We start from the raw sequence: 18,389 nt of genomic DNA, 5'->3' as shown, positions 1-18,389 counted from the left end.
TGGAGAAAATTGGGGAAATACTAGGTTTTAAGATCAATAGTTGTTTTTTGTTTTTTTTTTTTTTCGGTACGCGGGCCTCTCACTGCTGTGGCCTCTCCCGTTGCGGAGCACAGGCTCCCAATAGTTGTTTTTTACATGTTAGATTCTAAATGCCTATTAGAAAGTCAAGTGGAGATATTTATTTATTTTTTAACTTTATTGAGAAATAATTGACAAATTGTATGTATTTAAAGTGTACAATATGATGATTTGATATACATATACATTGTAGAATGATTACCAAGATCAAGATAATTAACACATCCATCACCACACACAGGCAACATAGTTAACTAGTGTGTGTGTGCACGTTTTGAGACTGCCTAAGATCTACTCTCAGCAACTTTCAATTATAAAATACCATGTTATTAACTATGGTCAACATGCTGTATATTAGATCTTTAGAATGTTTTTTTTTGCGGGAGGCACACCAGGCTGTTTACGGGATCTAGTTCCCTGATAAGGGATTGAACACGGGCCCCAGAGGTGAAAGAGCTGAGTCCTAACCACTGGACCACCAGGGAATTCCATAGAACTTTTTTTTAAGCATCTTTATTGGAGTATAATTGCTTAACAATGGTATGTTAGTTTCTGCTTTATAACAAATTGAATCAGCTATACATATACATATATCCCCATATCTCTTCCCTCTTGAGTCTCCCTCCCTCCCACCCTCCTTATCCCACCCCTCTAGGTAGTCACAAAGCACCGAGCTGATCTCCCTGTGCTATGTGGCTGCTTCCCACTAGCTATCTATTTTACACTTGGTAGTGTATATATGTCTATGCCACTCTCTCACTTCATCCAGTCTTACCCTTCCCACTCCCCGTGTCCTCAAGTCCATTCTCTAGGTCTGCGTCTTTATTCCTGTCCTGCCCCTAGGTTGCTCAGAACCATTTTTCTCTTGTTTTTAGATTCCATATATATGTGTTAGCATACAGTGTTTGTTTTTCTCTTTCTGACTTACTTCACTCTATATGACAGACTCTAGGTCCATCCACCTCACTACAGATAACTCAATTTCGTTTCCTTTTATGGCTGAGTCATATTCCATTGTATATATGTGCCACATGTTCTTTATCCATTCATCTGTCGATGGACACTTAGGTTGCTTCCATATCCTGGCTATTGTAAACAGAGCTGCAATGAACATTGTGGTACATGACTGTTTTTGAGTTACGGTTTTCTCAGGGTATATGCCAAGAAGTGGGATTGCTGGGTCCTATGGTAGTTCTATTTTTAGTTTTTTAAGGAACCTCCATACTGTTCTCCATAGTGGCTGTATCAATTTACATTCCCACCAACAGTAGAAGAGGGTTCCCGTTTCTCCACACCCTCTCCAGCATTTATTGTTTGTAGATTTTTTGATGATGACTATTCTGACTGGTGTGAGGCGATACCTCATTGCAGTTTTGGTTTGCATTATTCTAATGATTAGTGATGTTGAACATCCTTTCATGTGTTTGTTGGCAATATTTTCTTTGGAGAAATGTCTATTTAGGTCTTCGGCCCGTTTTTGGATTGGGTTGTGTTTTTTTGATATTGAGCTTCATGAGCTGCTTGTATATTTTGGAGATTAATCCTTTGTCAGTTGCTTCATTTGCAAATATTTTCTCCCATTCTGAGGGGTGTCTTTTTGTCTTGTTTATGGTTTCCATTGCTGTGCAAAAGCTTTTAAGTTTCATTAGATCCCATTTGTTAATTTTTGTTTTTGTTTCCATTACTTTAGGAGATGGGTCAAAAAGGATCGTGATGTGATTCATGTCATACAGTGCTCTGCCTATGTTTTCCTCTAAGAGTTTTATAGTGTCTGGACTTACATTTAGGTCCTTAATCCATTTTGAGTTTATTTTTGTATATGGTATTAGGGAGTGTTCTAATTTCATCTTTTACATGTAGCTGTCCAGTTTTCTCAGCACCACTTATTTAAGAGGCTGTCTTTCCTCCATTGTATACTCTTGCCTCCTTTATCAAAGATAAAGTGACCATTTGTGTGTGGGTTTATCTCTGGGCTTCCTATCCTGTTCCATTGATCTATATTTCTGTTTTTGTACCAGTACCGTACTGCCTTGATTACTGTAGATTTGTAGTATAGTCTGAAGTCTTGGAGCCTGATTCCTCCAGCTCTGTTTTTCTCTCTCAGGATTGCTTTGGCTATTCAGGGTCTTTTGTGTTTCCATACAAATTGTGAAATTTTTTGCTCTAGTTCTGTGAAAAATGCCATTGGTACTTTGATAGGCATTACATTGAATCTATAGATTGCTTTGGGTAGTAGAGTCATTTTCACAATGTTGATTCTTCCAATCCAAGAACATGGTATATCTCTCCATCTGTTTGTATCATGTTTAATTTCTTTCATCAGTGTCTTATAGTTTTCTGCAGACAGGTCTTTTGTCTCCATAGGTAGGTATATTCCTAGGTATTTTGTTCTATTTGTTGCATTGGTAAATGGGACTGTTTCCTTAATTTCTCTTTCAGATTTTTCATCATTAGTGTATAGGAATGCAAGAGATTTCTGTGCATTAATTCTCTATCCTGCTACTTTACCAAATTCATTGATTAGCTCTAGTAGTCTTCTGGTAGCATCTTTAGGATTCTCTATGTATACTATCATGTCATGTGCAAACAGTTACAGTTTTACTTCTTCTTTTCTGATTTGGATTCCTTTTATTTCTTTTTCTTCTCTGATTCCTGTGGCTAATACTTCCAAAACTATGTTAAATAATAGTGGTGAAAGTGGGCAACCTTGTCTTGTTCCTGATCTTAGAGGAAATGGTTTCAGTTGTTCACCATTGAGAACGATGTTGGCTATGGTTTTGTCATATATGGCATTTATTATGTTGAGGTAAGTTCTCCCTATGCCTACTTTCTGGAGGATTTTCATCATAAATCGGTGTTGAATTTTGTTGAAAGCTTTTTCTGCATCTGTTGACATGGTCATATGGTTTTTCACCTTCAATTTTTTAATATTGTGTATCACATTGATTGGTTTGCATGTATTGAAGAATCCTTGCATTCCTGGGATAAACCCTACTTGATCATGGTGTATGATCTTTTTAATGTGCTGTTGGATTCTGTTTGCTAGTATTTTGTTGAGGATTTTTCCATCAATGTTGATCAGCGATATTAGACTGTAGTTTTCTTTTGTTGTCACATCTTTGTCTGTTTTTGGTATCAGGGTGATGGTGGCCTCGTAGAATGTGTTTGGGAATGTTCCTCCCTCTGCTATACTTTGTAAGAGTTTGAGAAGGATAGGTGTTAGCTCTTCTCTAAATGTTTGATAGAATTCACCTGTGAAGCCACCTGGTCCTAGGATTTTCTTGGCAGATTTTTAAGCACAGTTTCAATTTCAGTGCTTGTGATTGTTCTGTTTATGTTTTCTATTTCTTCCAGGTTCAGTCTTGGAATATTGTGCTTTTCTAAGACTTTTTCCATTTATTCCAGGTTGTCCATTTTATTGGCATATAGTTGCTTGTAGTAATTTCTCATGAGCCTTTGTATTTCTGCAGTGTCAGTTGTTACTTCTCCCTTTTCATTTCTAATTCTATGGATTTGAGTCTTCTCCCTTTTTTTCTTGAGATGGTTCATCAATTTTGTTTATCTTCTCAAAGAACCAACTTTTAGTTTTATTGATCTTTGCTATTGTTTCCTTCATTTCTTTTTCAGTTATTTCTGATCTATCTTTATGCTTTCTTTCCTTCTGCTAACTTTGTTTTTTGTTTGTTTGTTCTTCTTTCTCTAATTGCTTTAGGTGTAAGTTTAGGTTGTTTATTTGAGATGTTTCTTGTTTCTTGAAGTAGGACTGTAATGCTATAAGCTTCCCTCTTAGAACTGCTTTTGCTGCATCCCATAGGTTTTGGGTCGTCATGTTTTCACTGTCATTTATTTCTAGGTATTTTTTGATTTCCTCCTTGATTTCCTCAGTGACCTCTTGGCTATTAAGTTGTGTATTGTTTAGCCTCCATGTATTTGTATTTTTTTACAGATATTTCCCTGTAATTGATATCTAGTCTCATAGCATTGTGGTCAGAAAAGATACTTGATATGATTTCAATTTTCTTAAATTTACTAAGGCTTGATTTGTGAGCCAAGATATGATCTATCCTGGAGAATGTTTCATGAGCACTTGAGAAGAATGTGTATTGTGTTGTTTTTGGATGGAATGTCCTATAAATATCAATTAAGTCCATCTTGTTTAATGTATCATTTAAAGTTTATTTTTCCTTATTTATTTTCATTTTGGATGATCTGTCCATTGGTAAAAGTGGGGTGTTAAAGTGCCCTATTATGATTCTGTTACTGTTGATTTCCCCTTTAATGGCTGTTAGCATTTGCCTTATATATTGAGGTGCTCCTATGTTGGGTGCATAAATATTTTCAATTGTTGTATCTTCTCCTTGGATTGATCCCTTGATCATTATGTAGTATCCTTCTTTGTCTCTTGTAGTAGTCTTTATTTTATAAAGTCTGTTTTGTCTGATATGAGAATTGTTACTCCAGCTTTCTTTTGATTTACATTTGCATGGAATATCTTTTTCCATCTTCTCACTTTCAGTCTGTATGTGTCCCTAGGTCTGAATTTGGTGTCTTGTAGACAGCATATAGATGGGTCTTGTTTTTGCATGCATTCAGCAGTCTAGGTCCTTTGGTTGGAGCATTTAATCCATTTACATTTAAGGTAGTTATTGATATGTATGTTCCTATTACCATTTTCTTAATTGTTTTGAGTTTGTTATTGTAGGTCTTTTCCTTCTCTTGTGTTTCCTGCCTAGAGGAGTTCCTTTAGCATTTGTGGTAAAGCTGGTTTGGTGGTGCTGAATTCTCCTAGCTTCTGCTTGTCTGTAAAGCTTTTAATTTCTCCATCAAATCTGAATGAGATCCTTGCTGCGTATAGTAATCTTGGTTGTAGAATTTTCCTGTTCATCACTTTAAATATGTCCTGCCACTCCCTTCTGGCTTGCAGAGTTTCTGCTGAAAGATCAGATGTTAACCTTATGGGTATTCCCTTGTATGTTATTTGTTGTTTTTCCCTTGCTGCTTTTGATATTTTTTCCTTGTATTTAATTTTTGATAGTTTGATTAGTTTGTGTCTTGGCATGTTTCTCCTTGCTTTTATCCTGTATGGGACTTTCTGTGCTTCCTGGACTTGATTGACTCTCTCCTTTCCCATATTAGGGAAGTTTTCAACTATAATCTCTTCAGATATTTTCTCAGTCCCTTTCTTTTTCTCTTCTTCTCTGGGACCCCTATAATTCAGGTGTTGGTGTGTTTAATGTTGTCCCAGAGGTCTCTGAGACTGTCCTCAATTCTTTTCATTCTTTTGTCTTTATTCTGCTCTGTGGAAGTTATTTCCACTACTTTATCTTCCAGCTCACTTATCCCTTCTGCTGCCTCTGTTATTCAGCTATTGATTCCTTCTAGAGAATTTTTAATTTCATTTATTCTGTTGTTAATCATTGTTTGTTTGCTCTTTAGTTCTTCTAGGTCCTTGTTAAACGTTTCTTGTATTTTCTCCATCTATTTCCAAAATTTTGGATCATCCCTATTATCATCACTGAATTCTTTTTCAGGGTGACTGCCTATTTCCTCTTCATCTCTTTGTTCTGGTGGGTTTTTACCTTGCTCCTTCATCTGCTGTGTGTTTCTCTGTCTTTTCATTTTGCTTAACTTACTGTGTTTGGGGTCTCCTTTTCACAGGCTGCAGGTTCGTAGTTCCCATTGTTTTTGGTGTCTGCCCACAGTGGCTAAGGTTGGTTCAGTGGGTTGTGTCGGCTTCCTGGTGGAGGGGACTAGTGCCTGTGCTCTGGTGGATGAGGCTGGATCTTGTCTTTCTGGTGGGCAGGACCATGTCTGGTGGTGTGTTTTGGGCTGTCTGTTATGTTATGATTTTAGGCAGCCTCTCTGCTAATGGGTGGGGTTGTGTTCCTGTCTTGTTAGTTGTTTGGCATAGGGTTTCCAGCACTGTAGCTTGCTGGTCGTTGAGTGGAGCTGGGTCTTAGGGTTGACATGGAGATCTCTAGGAGAGCTTTTGCTGTTTGATATTATGCGGAACCTGGAGGACTCTGGTGTCCAATGTCCTGAACCCAGCTCCCCCGCTTCAGAGGCAAAGGCCTGACACCCAGCTGCAGCACAAAGACCCTGTCCACCACACAGCTCAGAAGAAAAGGGAGAGAGAAAGAAAGAAAGAAAGAAAGAAAGAAAGAAAGAAAGAAAGAAAGAAAGAAAGAAAGAAAGAAGAAAGAAAGAAAGAAAGAAAGGGAAGTTATTAAAATAAAAATTAAAAGAGTTATTAAAAATTTAAAAAAATAAAAAAGTAATTAAGAAAAACTAAAGAAGGAGAGAAGAAAGCAGCCAAACCAAAAACTAAATCCACCAATGATAACAAGCACTAAAAACTATACTTAAAAAAAAAAAACACAGGGCTTCCCTGGTGGCGCAGTGGTTGAGAGTCCTCCTGCTGATGCAGGGGACACGGGTTTGTGCCCCGGTCTGGGAAGGTCCTACATGCCGCGAAGCGCTAGGCCCGTGATCCATGGCCATTGAGTCTGCGCTTCTGGAGCCTGTGCTCTGCAACGGGAGAGGCCACAACAGTGAGAGGCCCGTGCACCGCAAAAACAAACAAAAAAAACAAACAAAGAAAAAATGGACAGACATAACCCTAGGACAAATGGTGAAAGCAAAGATATACAGACAAAATCACACAAAGAATACACATACAAACTCACAAAAAGAGAAAAACAAAAAAATATATATATCTATATATATAAAAAAAGGAAGAGAGCCACCAAATCAATAAACAAATCTACCAATGATTATAAACTCTAAATCCTAAACTAAGATAAACATAAAACCAGAAACAAATTAGATGCAGAAAGCAAACCCCAAGTGTGCAGTTGCTCCCCATCTGGGGATGATTCATTGTCTATTCATGTATTCCAGAGAGCCAGGGTACATCAAGTTGATTGTGGGGATTTAATCCGCTGCTTCTGAGGCTGCTGGAAGAAATTTCCCTTTCTCTTCTTTGTTTGCACAGCTCCTGGGGTTCAGCTTTGGATTCAGCCCGCCTCTGGGCGTAGGTCGCCTGAGGGCATCTTTTCTTCGTTCGGACAGGATGGGGTTAAAGTAACAGCTAATTAGGGAGCTCTGGCTCACTCAGGCCAGGGGGAGGGAGGGGTACAGGATGCGGGACGATCCTGCAGCGGCAGAGGTTGGTGTGACGTTGCAACAGCCTGAGGCGCGAAGAGTGTTCTCCTGGGGAAGTTGTCCCTGGATTCCCGGACCCTGGCAGTGGCGGGCTGCACAGGCTCCCGGGAGGGGAGGTGTGGATAGTCACCTGTGCTCACACACAGGCTTCCTGGTGGCGGCAGCAGCAGCTTTAGCGTCTCATGCCTGTCTCTGGGGTCCGTGCTGATAGCCGCGGCTCATGGACGTCTCTGGAGCTTGTTTAGGCGGTGCTCTGAATCTCCTCTCCTCACGCACCCTGAAACAATGGTCTCTTGCCTCTTAGGCAGTTGCAGACTTTTTCCCGGACTCTCTCCTTGCTAGCTATGGCGTACTAGCCCCCTTCAGGCTGTTGTTCACGTAGCCAACCCCAGTCCTTTCACTGGGATCTGACCTCCAAAGCCCGAGCCTCAGCTCCCAGCCCCCGCCCGCCTCGGCGGGTGAGCAGACAAGCCTCTCAGGCTGGTGAGAGCTGGTCGTCACCGATCCACTGTGCGGGAATCTCTCCGCTTTTCCCTCTGCACCCCTATTGCTGTGCTCTCCTCCGTGGCTCCGAAGCTCCCACCCCCCCGTCCCCACCAGTGAAGGGGCTTCCTAGTGTGTGGAAACTTTTCCTCCTTCACAGCTCCCTCCCAGAGGTTCAGGTCCTGTCCCTATTCTTTTGTCTCTGTGTTTTCTTTTTTCTTTTGCGCTACCCAGGTACATGGGGAGTTTCTTGCCTTTTAGGAAGTCTGAGGTCTTCTGCCAGCGTTCAGTAGGTGTTCTGTAGGAGTTGTTCCCCATGTAGATGTATTTCCGATGTATTTGTGGGGAGGAAGGTGATCTCCATGTCTTACTCCTCTGCCATCTTGAAGATCTCTAGATCTTCTTTTTATAACTGAGAATTTCTGCATGAAGTTATTTAATAGGCAATTAGATATATAAAAGTCTGGAATTTAGAAGAGAGGTTCAGACTGAAGATGTAAATTTTTGATTCAGGTAAATGGTGTTTAAAGCCATGGAACTAAATAGAATCATCTTGAAGACAGGGTCAAAGACTAAGCACTGGGGCAATTAAACTTTTACAGGTCAAGAAGATGAATAGGAACTAACAAAGGAAATTGAGAAGGAATAGCTAATCAGAGGCAAGGATAGCAAATGGTGGAGTTTTGGAGATCAATGGGAGTGTTATGAAGAAAGAGCAACCAGCTGGATCAAATTATGCCAGGAAGTCAAGTAAGAGGAGAAAGGAGAATTGACTATTGGGTTTAGCATCATGGTCGTTGCCAATAACCTTAACAAAAGTAAGTTTGATAGAGTGAAAGTGACAACTTCATTAGACTTTGAGATTGGAGAGGGAAAGTAGAAACAGTGAGTAGAGACACATCAGGCAATTTTGCTGTAAAGAACATATAAATGGAATGGTAGTTGGAAATGAATGTGGGATCAAGAGGCTTTTGCTTTGTTTTTAAGTAGAAACTATTACAGCATGCTTGCATGCTGATAGAGTGATTCATTAAGAAAGTGTTGGAGAGTGGGAAATTTCCCCCTCTACCTCTCCTGAATTCTTGTGGCAGGACTAATAATAAAATTGACACAAGACAGATTAACAGGAGAAAAAGAACCAAATGTTAATGCATGCAAATGGAAGTTTCATAGAAGTAGGACCTAAGAAGTGGCCACAGCTTTTATACTTTTTAGACAAAGAAACAATAAACGGGTGAAAAATTGACAGGACAAAGAAACTTAGGTTTGGAGTACTCAGTGAAGAATCTAAACAGAATTTAGGCTTAGGGTAGTAAATTTAAGAAGTAAAAGGTTTATACTGGCTTCTTGGCCTGAATTTCCTATCTCTGGTGAGAAGGGTATCCTAATACCTCCAGATGCAGGGAGAGTGCCTTTTGCATGAGTGACTTATTTCCTGCTTTTGAGGATACAGAAAAGAGTGTCACTCTTCCATTGGCCATTTCTTAAGTAACTTAATTCAAAATAATCAATATGCTACTGAGGCACATTTTAGGGTGGGCTACCCTGGGCCCCAACAGAAGGAAAAATTGAGAGGCAGGATTGAACAGGGACAACTTTAGAACAATGTCTGAGTAGGAAAGAAGGAATTTCTTCTCCTGTACAATCAATCTGTGCAGGAATTGGCCTTAGATAGGAACAGGGAAAACATTTTTTTATCTGAAGGGAAAGCATAGTATATGGAGCAGGGAATTTGGTACCTTTAGGAGTGGAGCACATAGACATTCTCTTTATGATTGCCTCTACATTCTCAGTAAAATCAGAAGCTAAGCCATCCTCTGAGACTAAGGAGTGATAAGGAGTTATCGGAAGTTGGAGGTGAAATAATCATCTGGGAGAGTAAAAGAATGTTTATAAATGTAGGAGGATTGCTGGGCAGTTCTAAGTTACCATCTGAACGAGGTGCTGACAGATTTAAAGCGAGAGAGTCAGCAGGATGTGTGTGTGTGCATGTGTACACATTGGTGTGTTTCCAGTCACATTCTGTTGTTCAGATGCAGTCATTGAGAAAGTGATGATTTGGATTTGTTCAAGGTTTGTGTTTTGCCCTGGAAAGTTCAATTCAGGGAGAGAGGAGCAAGGACCTTGGGAGTTTTGGCAGTGGAGTAATAATGACCTTGGGCTTTGAAATCTAAGCTGAGTAAGGATCAAAGTGAGGATATGTAAGGAAGCAAGAGATGGATAAATCAATGAATTGGAGGTTCTAGGCCATTTGAGGAATTGTTGGATTAAATTAATTAACCAGTAGTAGTGGCAGTAGTAGTGGTCAAAGAGGAGAGAAATTGAAATGGAGTTCATGAGTTATTAGTAATGACATAATGTAGTATATAACTCAGGAAGTCTATGTAAAAGTAGATTGAGAGACAAGATCATGGGAGGAGAGGACGTAAAGAAATTATGAGCCCATAATATTGGAAACATCATCTGTATATGTCCCAGCTATCTATTTCTGTATAACACATCTCCTCAAAACTTAGATAAAACAATGTATTATTATTATTTTTTTTTATTTTGACTGTGTTGGGTCTTCATTGCTGAGCATGGGCTTTCGCTAGTTGCAGCGAGCAGGGGTTACTCTTTGCTGTGGTGTGCGGGCTTCTCATCTGTGGTGGCTTTTATTGTGGAGCAGGGACTCTAGGCACACCAGCTTCAGTAGTTGTGGCACACGGGCTCAGTAGTTGTGGCACACAGGCTTAGTTTCTCCACAGCATGTGGGATCTTCCTGGACCAGGGCTCGAACCTGTGGTGGATTCTTAACCACTGTGCCAGCAGGGAAGTCCCAACAATGTATTATCTCTCACAGTACTGTGGTTAGTTCCAGGTAATAGCTGGGATTACAGTCTTCTAAACACTCAACTGTGTGGAAATCCAAGATGGCTCATTCACATGGCTCACAGTTGGTGCTGGCTGCTTGCCAGGAGCTCAGCTAGGCTGTTGACCAGAGTGCCAACATATGGTCTCTCCATGTAACTTGGACTTCTTACATCACATGTGTTGTGTTCCAAAGGCAAGTGTCCCAAGAGGCAGGAAGCAGAAACTACAAAGCCAGTGAAGGGTTACACCCAAACTGGCACAGTGTTATTTCTACCATATTGTGTTAGTAGAAGCAATCTCAGGGCCCACACAGATTCAAGGGGGTGTGGGGAATAGATTCTAACTCTTGAAAGCGGTGGCAAGGTAACATTGCAGAAGAACATGTCGAATGGAAGATATTGTTGTAGCCATCTTTGGAAAATAAAATTTGCCATAGCGTGGATACTGAAATCAATAAGAATAATAATAGGACTAGTGTTGGAGGGAGAGAGAGTGAGCCAGGTGTTAAAATGCTGATTAGGAAGAACAAAGAGCTATTTTGTTGTAGATATCTGCAACAAAGAGAAATAGAAGATAATGAGTTTGTTGGTATGAGCTTTAGCAAACTTGGGGTTTGAGGAAAAAGGAAGGGATAATGGTATAAAAATGGCAAGGAGGAACAAGAAGGATATCTACCTCACTCTCAGGTCAAGTGATAAAAGAGGAAAGAACTATCTACCCTTAAAGAAGGCTACAGGAAAGAGGTATTCTCAAGGGACAGCCAATCTCAGAGAAAGAAGGTAAAGATTATGTTCAGACAAGAACATGTGTATACAATGGATTTTGCTAGTGACGAATGAAGAATTCCAGAAGATGGGGAATTCCCTGGAGGCCCAGTGGTTAGGATTCCACACTTCCACTGCACGGGTTCAATCCTTGGTCAGGGAACTGGAAATTGTGGAAGGGTGTGTGGGGTTGGAGAAGGGTGGGAGACAGAGTTAGGTTAGGGACTATACAGAGTCACGAGGGAATGAGAGTCAGGAGATGATAAATAACCTAAGAATCTTGAGATTCATTGGTGAGCAAGGAAAACAAAATTACTGAGCATGATGGAATTAAGGCATGGTGGTCTCTCTAAGACAAGTTGTTGCATTAAAGTTGCAAGAATTGGGGACAGTATCCTTGGAGCAAAGAGAGTGTTGTAAGACTTCTTCAGTTAAAGACCACTTTGGCCCCAGGAGTATGGGGATCTCTATAAGAAATAAAATGACTTTTAATATGTCCATGGGTAAATATTATATAGCTTCTTTTCTCTTTTGTTTTTGACAAGAGTATTGAAGTATAAATGACGTTAATAAACTACAGTCCTAAAGTGTACAATTTAATAAGGGTTGTGATAGTGTGACCATCACCAAAGTCAAGATAATGAACATATCCACAACCCCAGATATTTACTCAGGTCCCTTTATAATCTCTCTCTCTAGTCCTCCCTCCCTTCATTCTTCAGGCAATCACTAATCTGCTTTCTGTCATTCCAGATTAATTTTAAATTACAAGAATTTTATGTAAATGAAGTAATACACTATGCACTCTTATTTTGTGTGTCCTTTCACACAGCATCATTAGTTTGAGATTCATCCATGTTCTTAGGTGTATCAGTAGTCCACACTACGTTTATATATTCACACGTTGATAGTTATGTGGGTGGTTTCCAGATTATAGTGATTACAAATATATCTGTTATGAACATTCATGTACAAGTCTGTATGGACGTATGCTCTCATTTATTTTTGGTCAATACCCAGGAATGTATAGGCTGAATCATATGGTAGATGTTTGTTTAACATTTTAAGAATCTGCCAAACTGTTTTCCAAAGTGAGTATACTATTTACATTCCCACTAGTAAAGTATGAGTGTTCTAGACGCTCAGTACTGTTATTATTCTCTCTGATGATGTCTGCTTTTTATTGGGGGGTGTGATTATGACATTTACAGTTAATGTTTTTCTTGACGTAGTTAAAATGTATTCTCTTGCTAATTGTTTTCTCTTTGTCCCATATGTTATTTGTATCCCTTTTCTTCATTTTCTCTCTTCTTTTGGATTAAGTTTATTACAACATTTTATCTCCCTTTTCTGGTTTATTAGCTGTTTTGTAACTTTATTCCTTGCTTTACTATTCATGGTGTAAACATTTAACTTATGACAGTTTTTGTTCTAATGATGTTATATGATACAACTTTACTTATAGCATTATAGCCTTACAATTGAATATTTTCATTTCTCCCCTCCCAGCCTCTGGACTATTGTCAACTATTTATTTCTACATATGTGATAAACCCACAATTCTTTATTGTTACTTTGGATTTAACCAGATGATTGTTTAAATACATTTAAATAACAGGAAAAAAAATCTTATTTATTTACCCAAACAGTTACAATTTCTAGTGGTCTTCATTATGTTGTGTAGATCCTTATTTCCATTTGGTACTATTTTCTTTCCACCTAAGGAATATTTAACATTTCTTTAACATTTCTTGTAGTGTGCACCTGGTGTTAATGAATTATTTTAACTTTTGTATGTCTGAAAAACTCTTTTTTCTCCACTTTTGTTTTTGAAAGACATTTTTACTGGGTATAGAATTCTAAGCAACAGGTTTTTTTCTTTGAGTACTTAAAGACGTTGTTCACTTGTATTCTCATGCATTTTTTCCAACAAGAAATATTCTTCCATCTTTATATTTCTCCCTCTGTGCATATATAATCTTTTTTCTCTAGCTGCTTTTACATTTTTCTGGGTTCCATTAAATTTCTTGGATCTATGGATCTATAGTTTTCATCAGATTTGAAAATGTTCTACCATTTTTTCATTTTATATTTTTTTCTGTTCCTTAAGAACCCCTGCTTTCATTCAAAGTCACCAATTACACATATAATAGGACACTTCTGCTTTAATTTTTGGTACTTTTTACTCTCTTTTTCATTTTGTACAGTATGTCTTCCCATCCCTTAATCTTTTCTTCTGCAATGCTTAGGCTGTCATTAATTCCATCCAGTTTATTTTTCATCTCAAACATTATAGTTTTCATTCCCTAGACATTTGATTATTTAAAAGAAGCTTCCATGTTTCTATACTTAACATACTCAATCTTACCTGTAGCTCTTTGAACACATAAAATGTAGTCATTATAACTGTTTTTTTGTTTGTTTTGTTGTTTTTTATTTTTTTGCGGTATGCATGCCTCTCACTGTTGTGGCCTCTCCCGTTGTGGAGCACAGGCTCTGGACGTGCAGGCTCAGCGGCCATGGCTCACGGGCCCAGCCGCTCCACGGCACGTGGGATCTTCCTAGACCGGGGCACGAACCCGTGTCCCCTGCATCGGCAGGTGGACTCTCAACCACTGTGCCACCAGGGAAGCCCTATAACTGTTTTAATGTCCTAAACTATAGATTCTATCATCTGGGCTGGTTTCGATTAATTTTTTTTTTTCTTTTTAGTTACGGGTCATGTTTTTCTGCCTTTTGCATTCTTGATAATTTTGATCAGGTACATTTGTGAATTTTGCCTTGGTGGATGCTTAAAATTCTTATAAATATTCTTTAGCCTTGTTCTGGGATGCAGGTTCTTAGAAACAATTTTAACCTTTGGGTCTTGCTTTTAAGCTGTGTTGACAGGACCAGTGAAGTGTTTATTTTAGAGCTATTTTTGTTGAACTACCAAGGCAAAGCCCTTTTGTGTATTCTACTTGATAACTCACTAATTATGAGGTTTTCCTAGTCTGTAAATTGGAGACAGGCACTATTTTATTTCTGTGTGAACTATATAGGTACTATTTTCTCTACTCCTTTTGGATGGTTCTTTCCTGAACCTTTGGTAGTTCATTATCTCCACTCCCACACACACATATATACACAATGACCAGTACTCAGCCAAAGACTCAAGGGGAACCCTCAGCTGAACTCCAGGTTCAATATGAAATGATAACTATGATAAGTCTAGTAATCATCTGTTCTCATACAAAGTTACTACAATATTATTGATTGTATTCCTTAATCATTTGACACATAAAGAGTGGAAATGAGAACAATCAGGTACAGATACTGCATTTCTGAAGTTAAGTGGGCACAGTTTGAATGCTAATAAGGTAGGTTAGAAGCTTGGGTTATCCCAGAAGTAGCTGATAAGCATACCTTATTGGATGGTGTCATTCAGATATAATAATTCTGTGTTCCAAAAGACTTTCCCTAATGAACAAAACAGAGGCTGTGTCTAGAACATTAGTAACTAACTGTCTAAATTTCTTAAGAAGTCATTACAGATTTTATAAAACCATACTTATTTTAGTTTAAGTTAACTAGAAAAACAAAATATATAATCCATAACACTTTTTTTTTTTTTTTTTTGCGGTACACGAGCCTCTCACTGTTGTGGCCTTTCCCATTGCAGAGCACAGGCTCTGGACGTACAGGCTCAACGGCCATGGCTCACGGGCCCAGCCGCTCCGTGGCATGTGGGATCCTCCCAGACCGGGGCACGAACCTGTGTCCCCTGCATCGGCAGGTGGACTCTCAACCACTGCGCCACCAGAAAAGCCCAATCCATAACTCTTTAAATGAAGAACGTGTGGGCCAGGAAGTCAAACTAATTGCAAGCTATTCTGAGTCCCGGAAGGACAATCCCTGCTCTAGAAATTGATGCAGGAGTACTAAGAAGTACTGATTGTTCTAAGAACCAATCCTTACTTAGTTACATGGATGGGCTGTACGTTGTTCTTTTTCTTTTTAATTAATTAATTAATTTATTTATTTTTGGCTGTGTTGGGTCTTCATTGCCGCACACGGGCTTTCTCTAGTTGCAGCGAGCAGGGGCTACTCTTTTTTGCAGTGTGCGTGCTTCGTACTGCGGTGGCTTCTCTTGTTGAGGAGCAAGGGCTCTAGGTACACGGGCTCAGTAGTTGTGGCTCGTGGGCTCTACAGCGCAGGCTCAGTAGTTGTGGTGCATGGGCTTAGTTGCTCCACGGCATGTGGGATTTTCCCAGACCAGGGTTCGAACCAATGTCCCCTGCATTGGCAGGCAGATTCTTAAGCACTGAGCCACCAGGGAAGTCCCCTTCTTTTTTAAGTCTTTACTGAATTTTGTTACAATATTGCTTCTGTTTTATGTTTTGGTTTTTTGGCTGTGAGGCATGTGGGATCTTAGCTCCCTGACCAGGGATCAAACCCACATTCCCTGCATTGGAAGGTGAAGTCTTAACCACTGGACTACCAGGGAAGACCCTGTATGTTGTTCTTTCTCATTATCAAGACAATTCAAAGAAAAGGTCTAAAAATGCACCCTCTCATCCCAAATAATTCATTTTATTGCACAAATGCCACTGACTTTGTAGCTAATGGTCAGACCTCAGAAATAGAAACACTATTCCAGAAAATGGTGGAAGATATTTTTATATTAATCTAACATTTTACTTGTGAAAAAGTATCTGGCAGGCAAGGAAAGTTCTGTGTATTTTTTTAGGAAAAATTCTGTATCATTTTTCTCTATAATTTAAAGGATCTCTAAGACTTTGTACACATGTAAATATAAAAAATAAAATATAATATGCACTGTAATTTTTAGAAGTTATATTTTTTACTAAACATAGGATTACTCAGTAAAAATTTGCTTAATGAATCTGCCCTAAGAATAAATTTCTTTTTGGAGGGGTTTAAATGATACAAAGTAATGACTTAGTATTGTAATAAAATTTCATAAATTTTATTAAAAGCAGATTCCATTTCTTCACATAGTTAAGTAAGTTTTGTGTTTTTTAAGCCCATTTTATTGTATTACTTCATAAGAGTAAGTTTGCTCAGTGAGACTGTCACTGATAAAGACATGTACAGAGTTAGCACCAAACAGCTATAAATGCAGATAGCCACAACGACCTTTCCAATATGTACAAACTCCCTTTAGACATACACACATATATTTACAGCTAATAAATAACATTTAAAGCCAAAGCATTGCTGATATATATAGTGAAGTCTGTAGAAGCCAGTGTTCCCAGGGGCATACACTGATTTGATTCATATTTTCTAAAGTTGATGCATCCTTGCTCAAAACCCAAATCCAGAGAATTAATGAATTAACAATAAAGGGTGATGCCAACAACATGTCGCACAACATTTTATTTTTAGAGAGAATTCATTCCAAGCTGGCTGATGTCAATCACAACATTCATCCTATTTTGTACAGGCAAAACCATATTTCTCAGATGAAGGGCTTAAGTTCTGGCACCACTGGAACAATTTCTACTCCAATATGTTCCAATACATCTCTTGATCATTTACCTTCCAAGCCACGCTGAGGAATAATCATACATGTGGGGCTTCATATGTGAATATGTGTTCAGACACCCACACACATTCACAGTTTGGATTCCCAGCAATAGCCTCTGAGATATTTGACTTCTTTATCATTTTATAATAATATATAGAAAAGCATTCTGAAAATATGAGATCTAGTTTATAAATAATTGTTCACTCACTCTTGACTAGTTGTTAAAAACAACAACAACTCTCATGATATTCCATGTGATTATAACAATGGAGGATCCTTTTAACTGCCCACGATGGTTTTAAGCACTGCCTATGAATATATCCTGTAACTCTTCTATTTCTTTACTTAGTAAAAACAATCCTTGTCTAAAATTTGTAAGAGTTTGCATGATGCAAAATTTGACCTTGAACACATATTTTCTTATCAAAATTAGGGAAGAAAGAGACATGCTCAAAGTCTGACTGAAGCATGGCTGAAATAAGCCTAAAATTAAATAGTAACCATCATATATTACAGGACTTCAAATCAATGAATATAATTTTGAAAATCTGATAATAAAATTATTGTTTCATTTTCTTTCTCTGTAGTTAAAATTATGTGTAAGCTGATGATAACAGGCTCATTTTAAATGCCTATCCAGGGAAATTTGTTAAAATATAATCTTGAGACAAAGCAAGAAAAGGAAGGGGAAAGACTAAGCCATAAACAGTAAAGCCTATTAAGATTTAATTGATCTCAATATTATATGTCCTTTAATTTGTAACTTTTTTATGATGCAACCAACCGCAGGGAGTATTTAAAGCTTTAGTGCTTTATCAACTCTATTCTCCTTTCCTCTCTCCAAGTCACTAGTTCCTGGTTAACTCCTGGGCTACACCCCAATGGCAAGAGGATCATTCCAAGAAAGTAGGTATTTTGACTGATAAGTAAATGGGTCCGACTCATGCCACAAAAAATCACTTTCTATATTTAGACTTGGAGAAAACTTTGAAAAGGTTATCAGTCTAGAAAATGCAGAATTCCAATTAAAATGCGAGGTTCTAATCAATTTTAGGCTATGGCTAAACTTACTATATGAAGAGGTCTGATTATTTTACCATGAGCCCAAACAATTCTTATTTCTTTCTCAAAGGACAGAAGGCAGTGCTTTTCATATCTGCTATTTTTTAATGTTGAAAGATGTGCTATTTGGCCACTCTACTCCTCAAATTGAATTAGCCACTTTTCAGTATTTGAGACTGTCTCCTAAAATAACTAACAAGGCTATAGAGCTGGGATTAATACTCAGGAAAGTCCACCTTTAACCACCCAAAGCACTGGGCATCTTTTGTAAAAGTTACTTCATTCTTCATAGAATTCATAGGCTGTTCTTTCTTCTGTAGATTTCCCCAGTTTCTGAGAGAAAACAGAGGAAGAACGGCAATTTATTACCTGCTTAGTGTTTTATAACCCTTCCCCCCTCCCCCCACTACCTTCATGGTGAAAAAGTAGTCACCTGGAAGTTCAGAACAAAG

Source organism: Leucopleurus acutus (assembly GCF_964270905.1).
Source record: "Leucopleurus acutus genome assembly, chromosome: 7".
NCBI lineage: Eukaryota > Metazoa > Chordata > Mammalia > Artiodactyla > Delphinidae > Leucopleurus > Leucopleurus acutus.
This window is presented reverse-complemented; position numbering follows the sequence as displayed.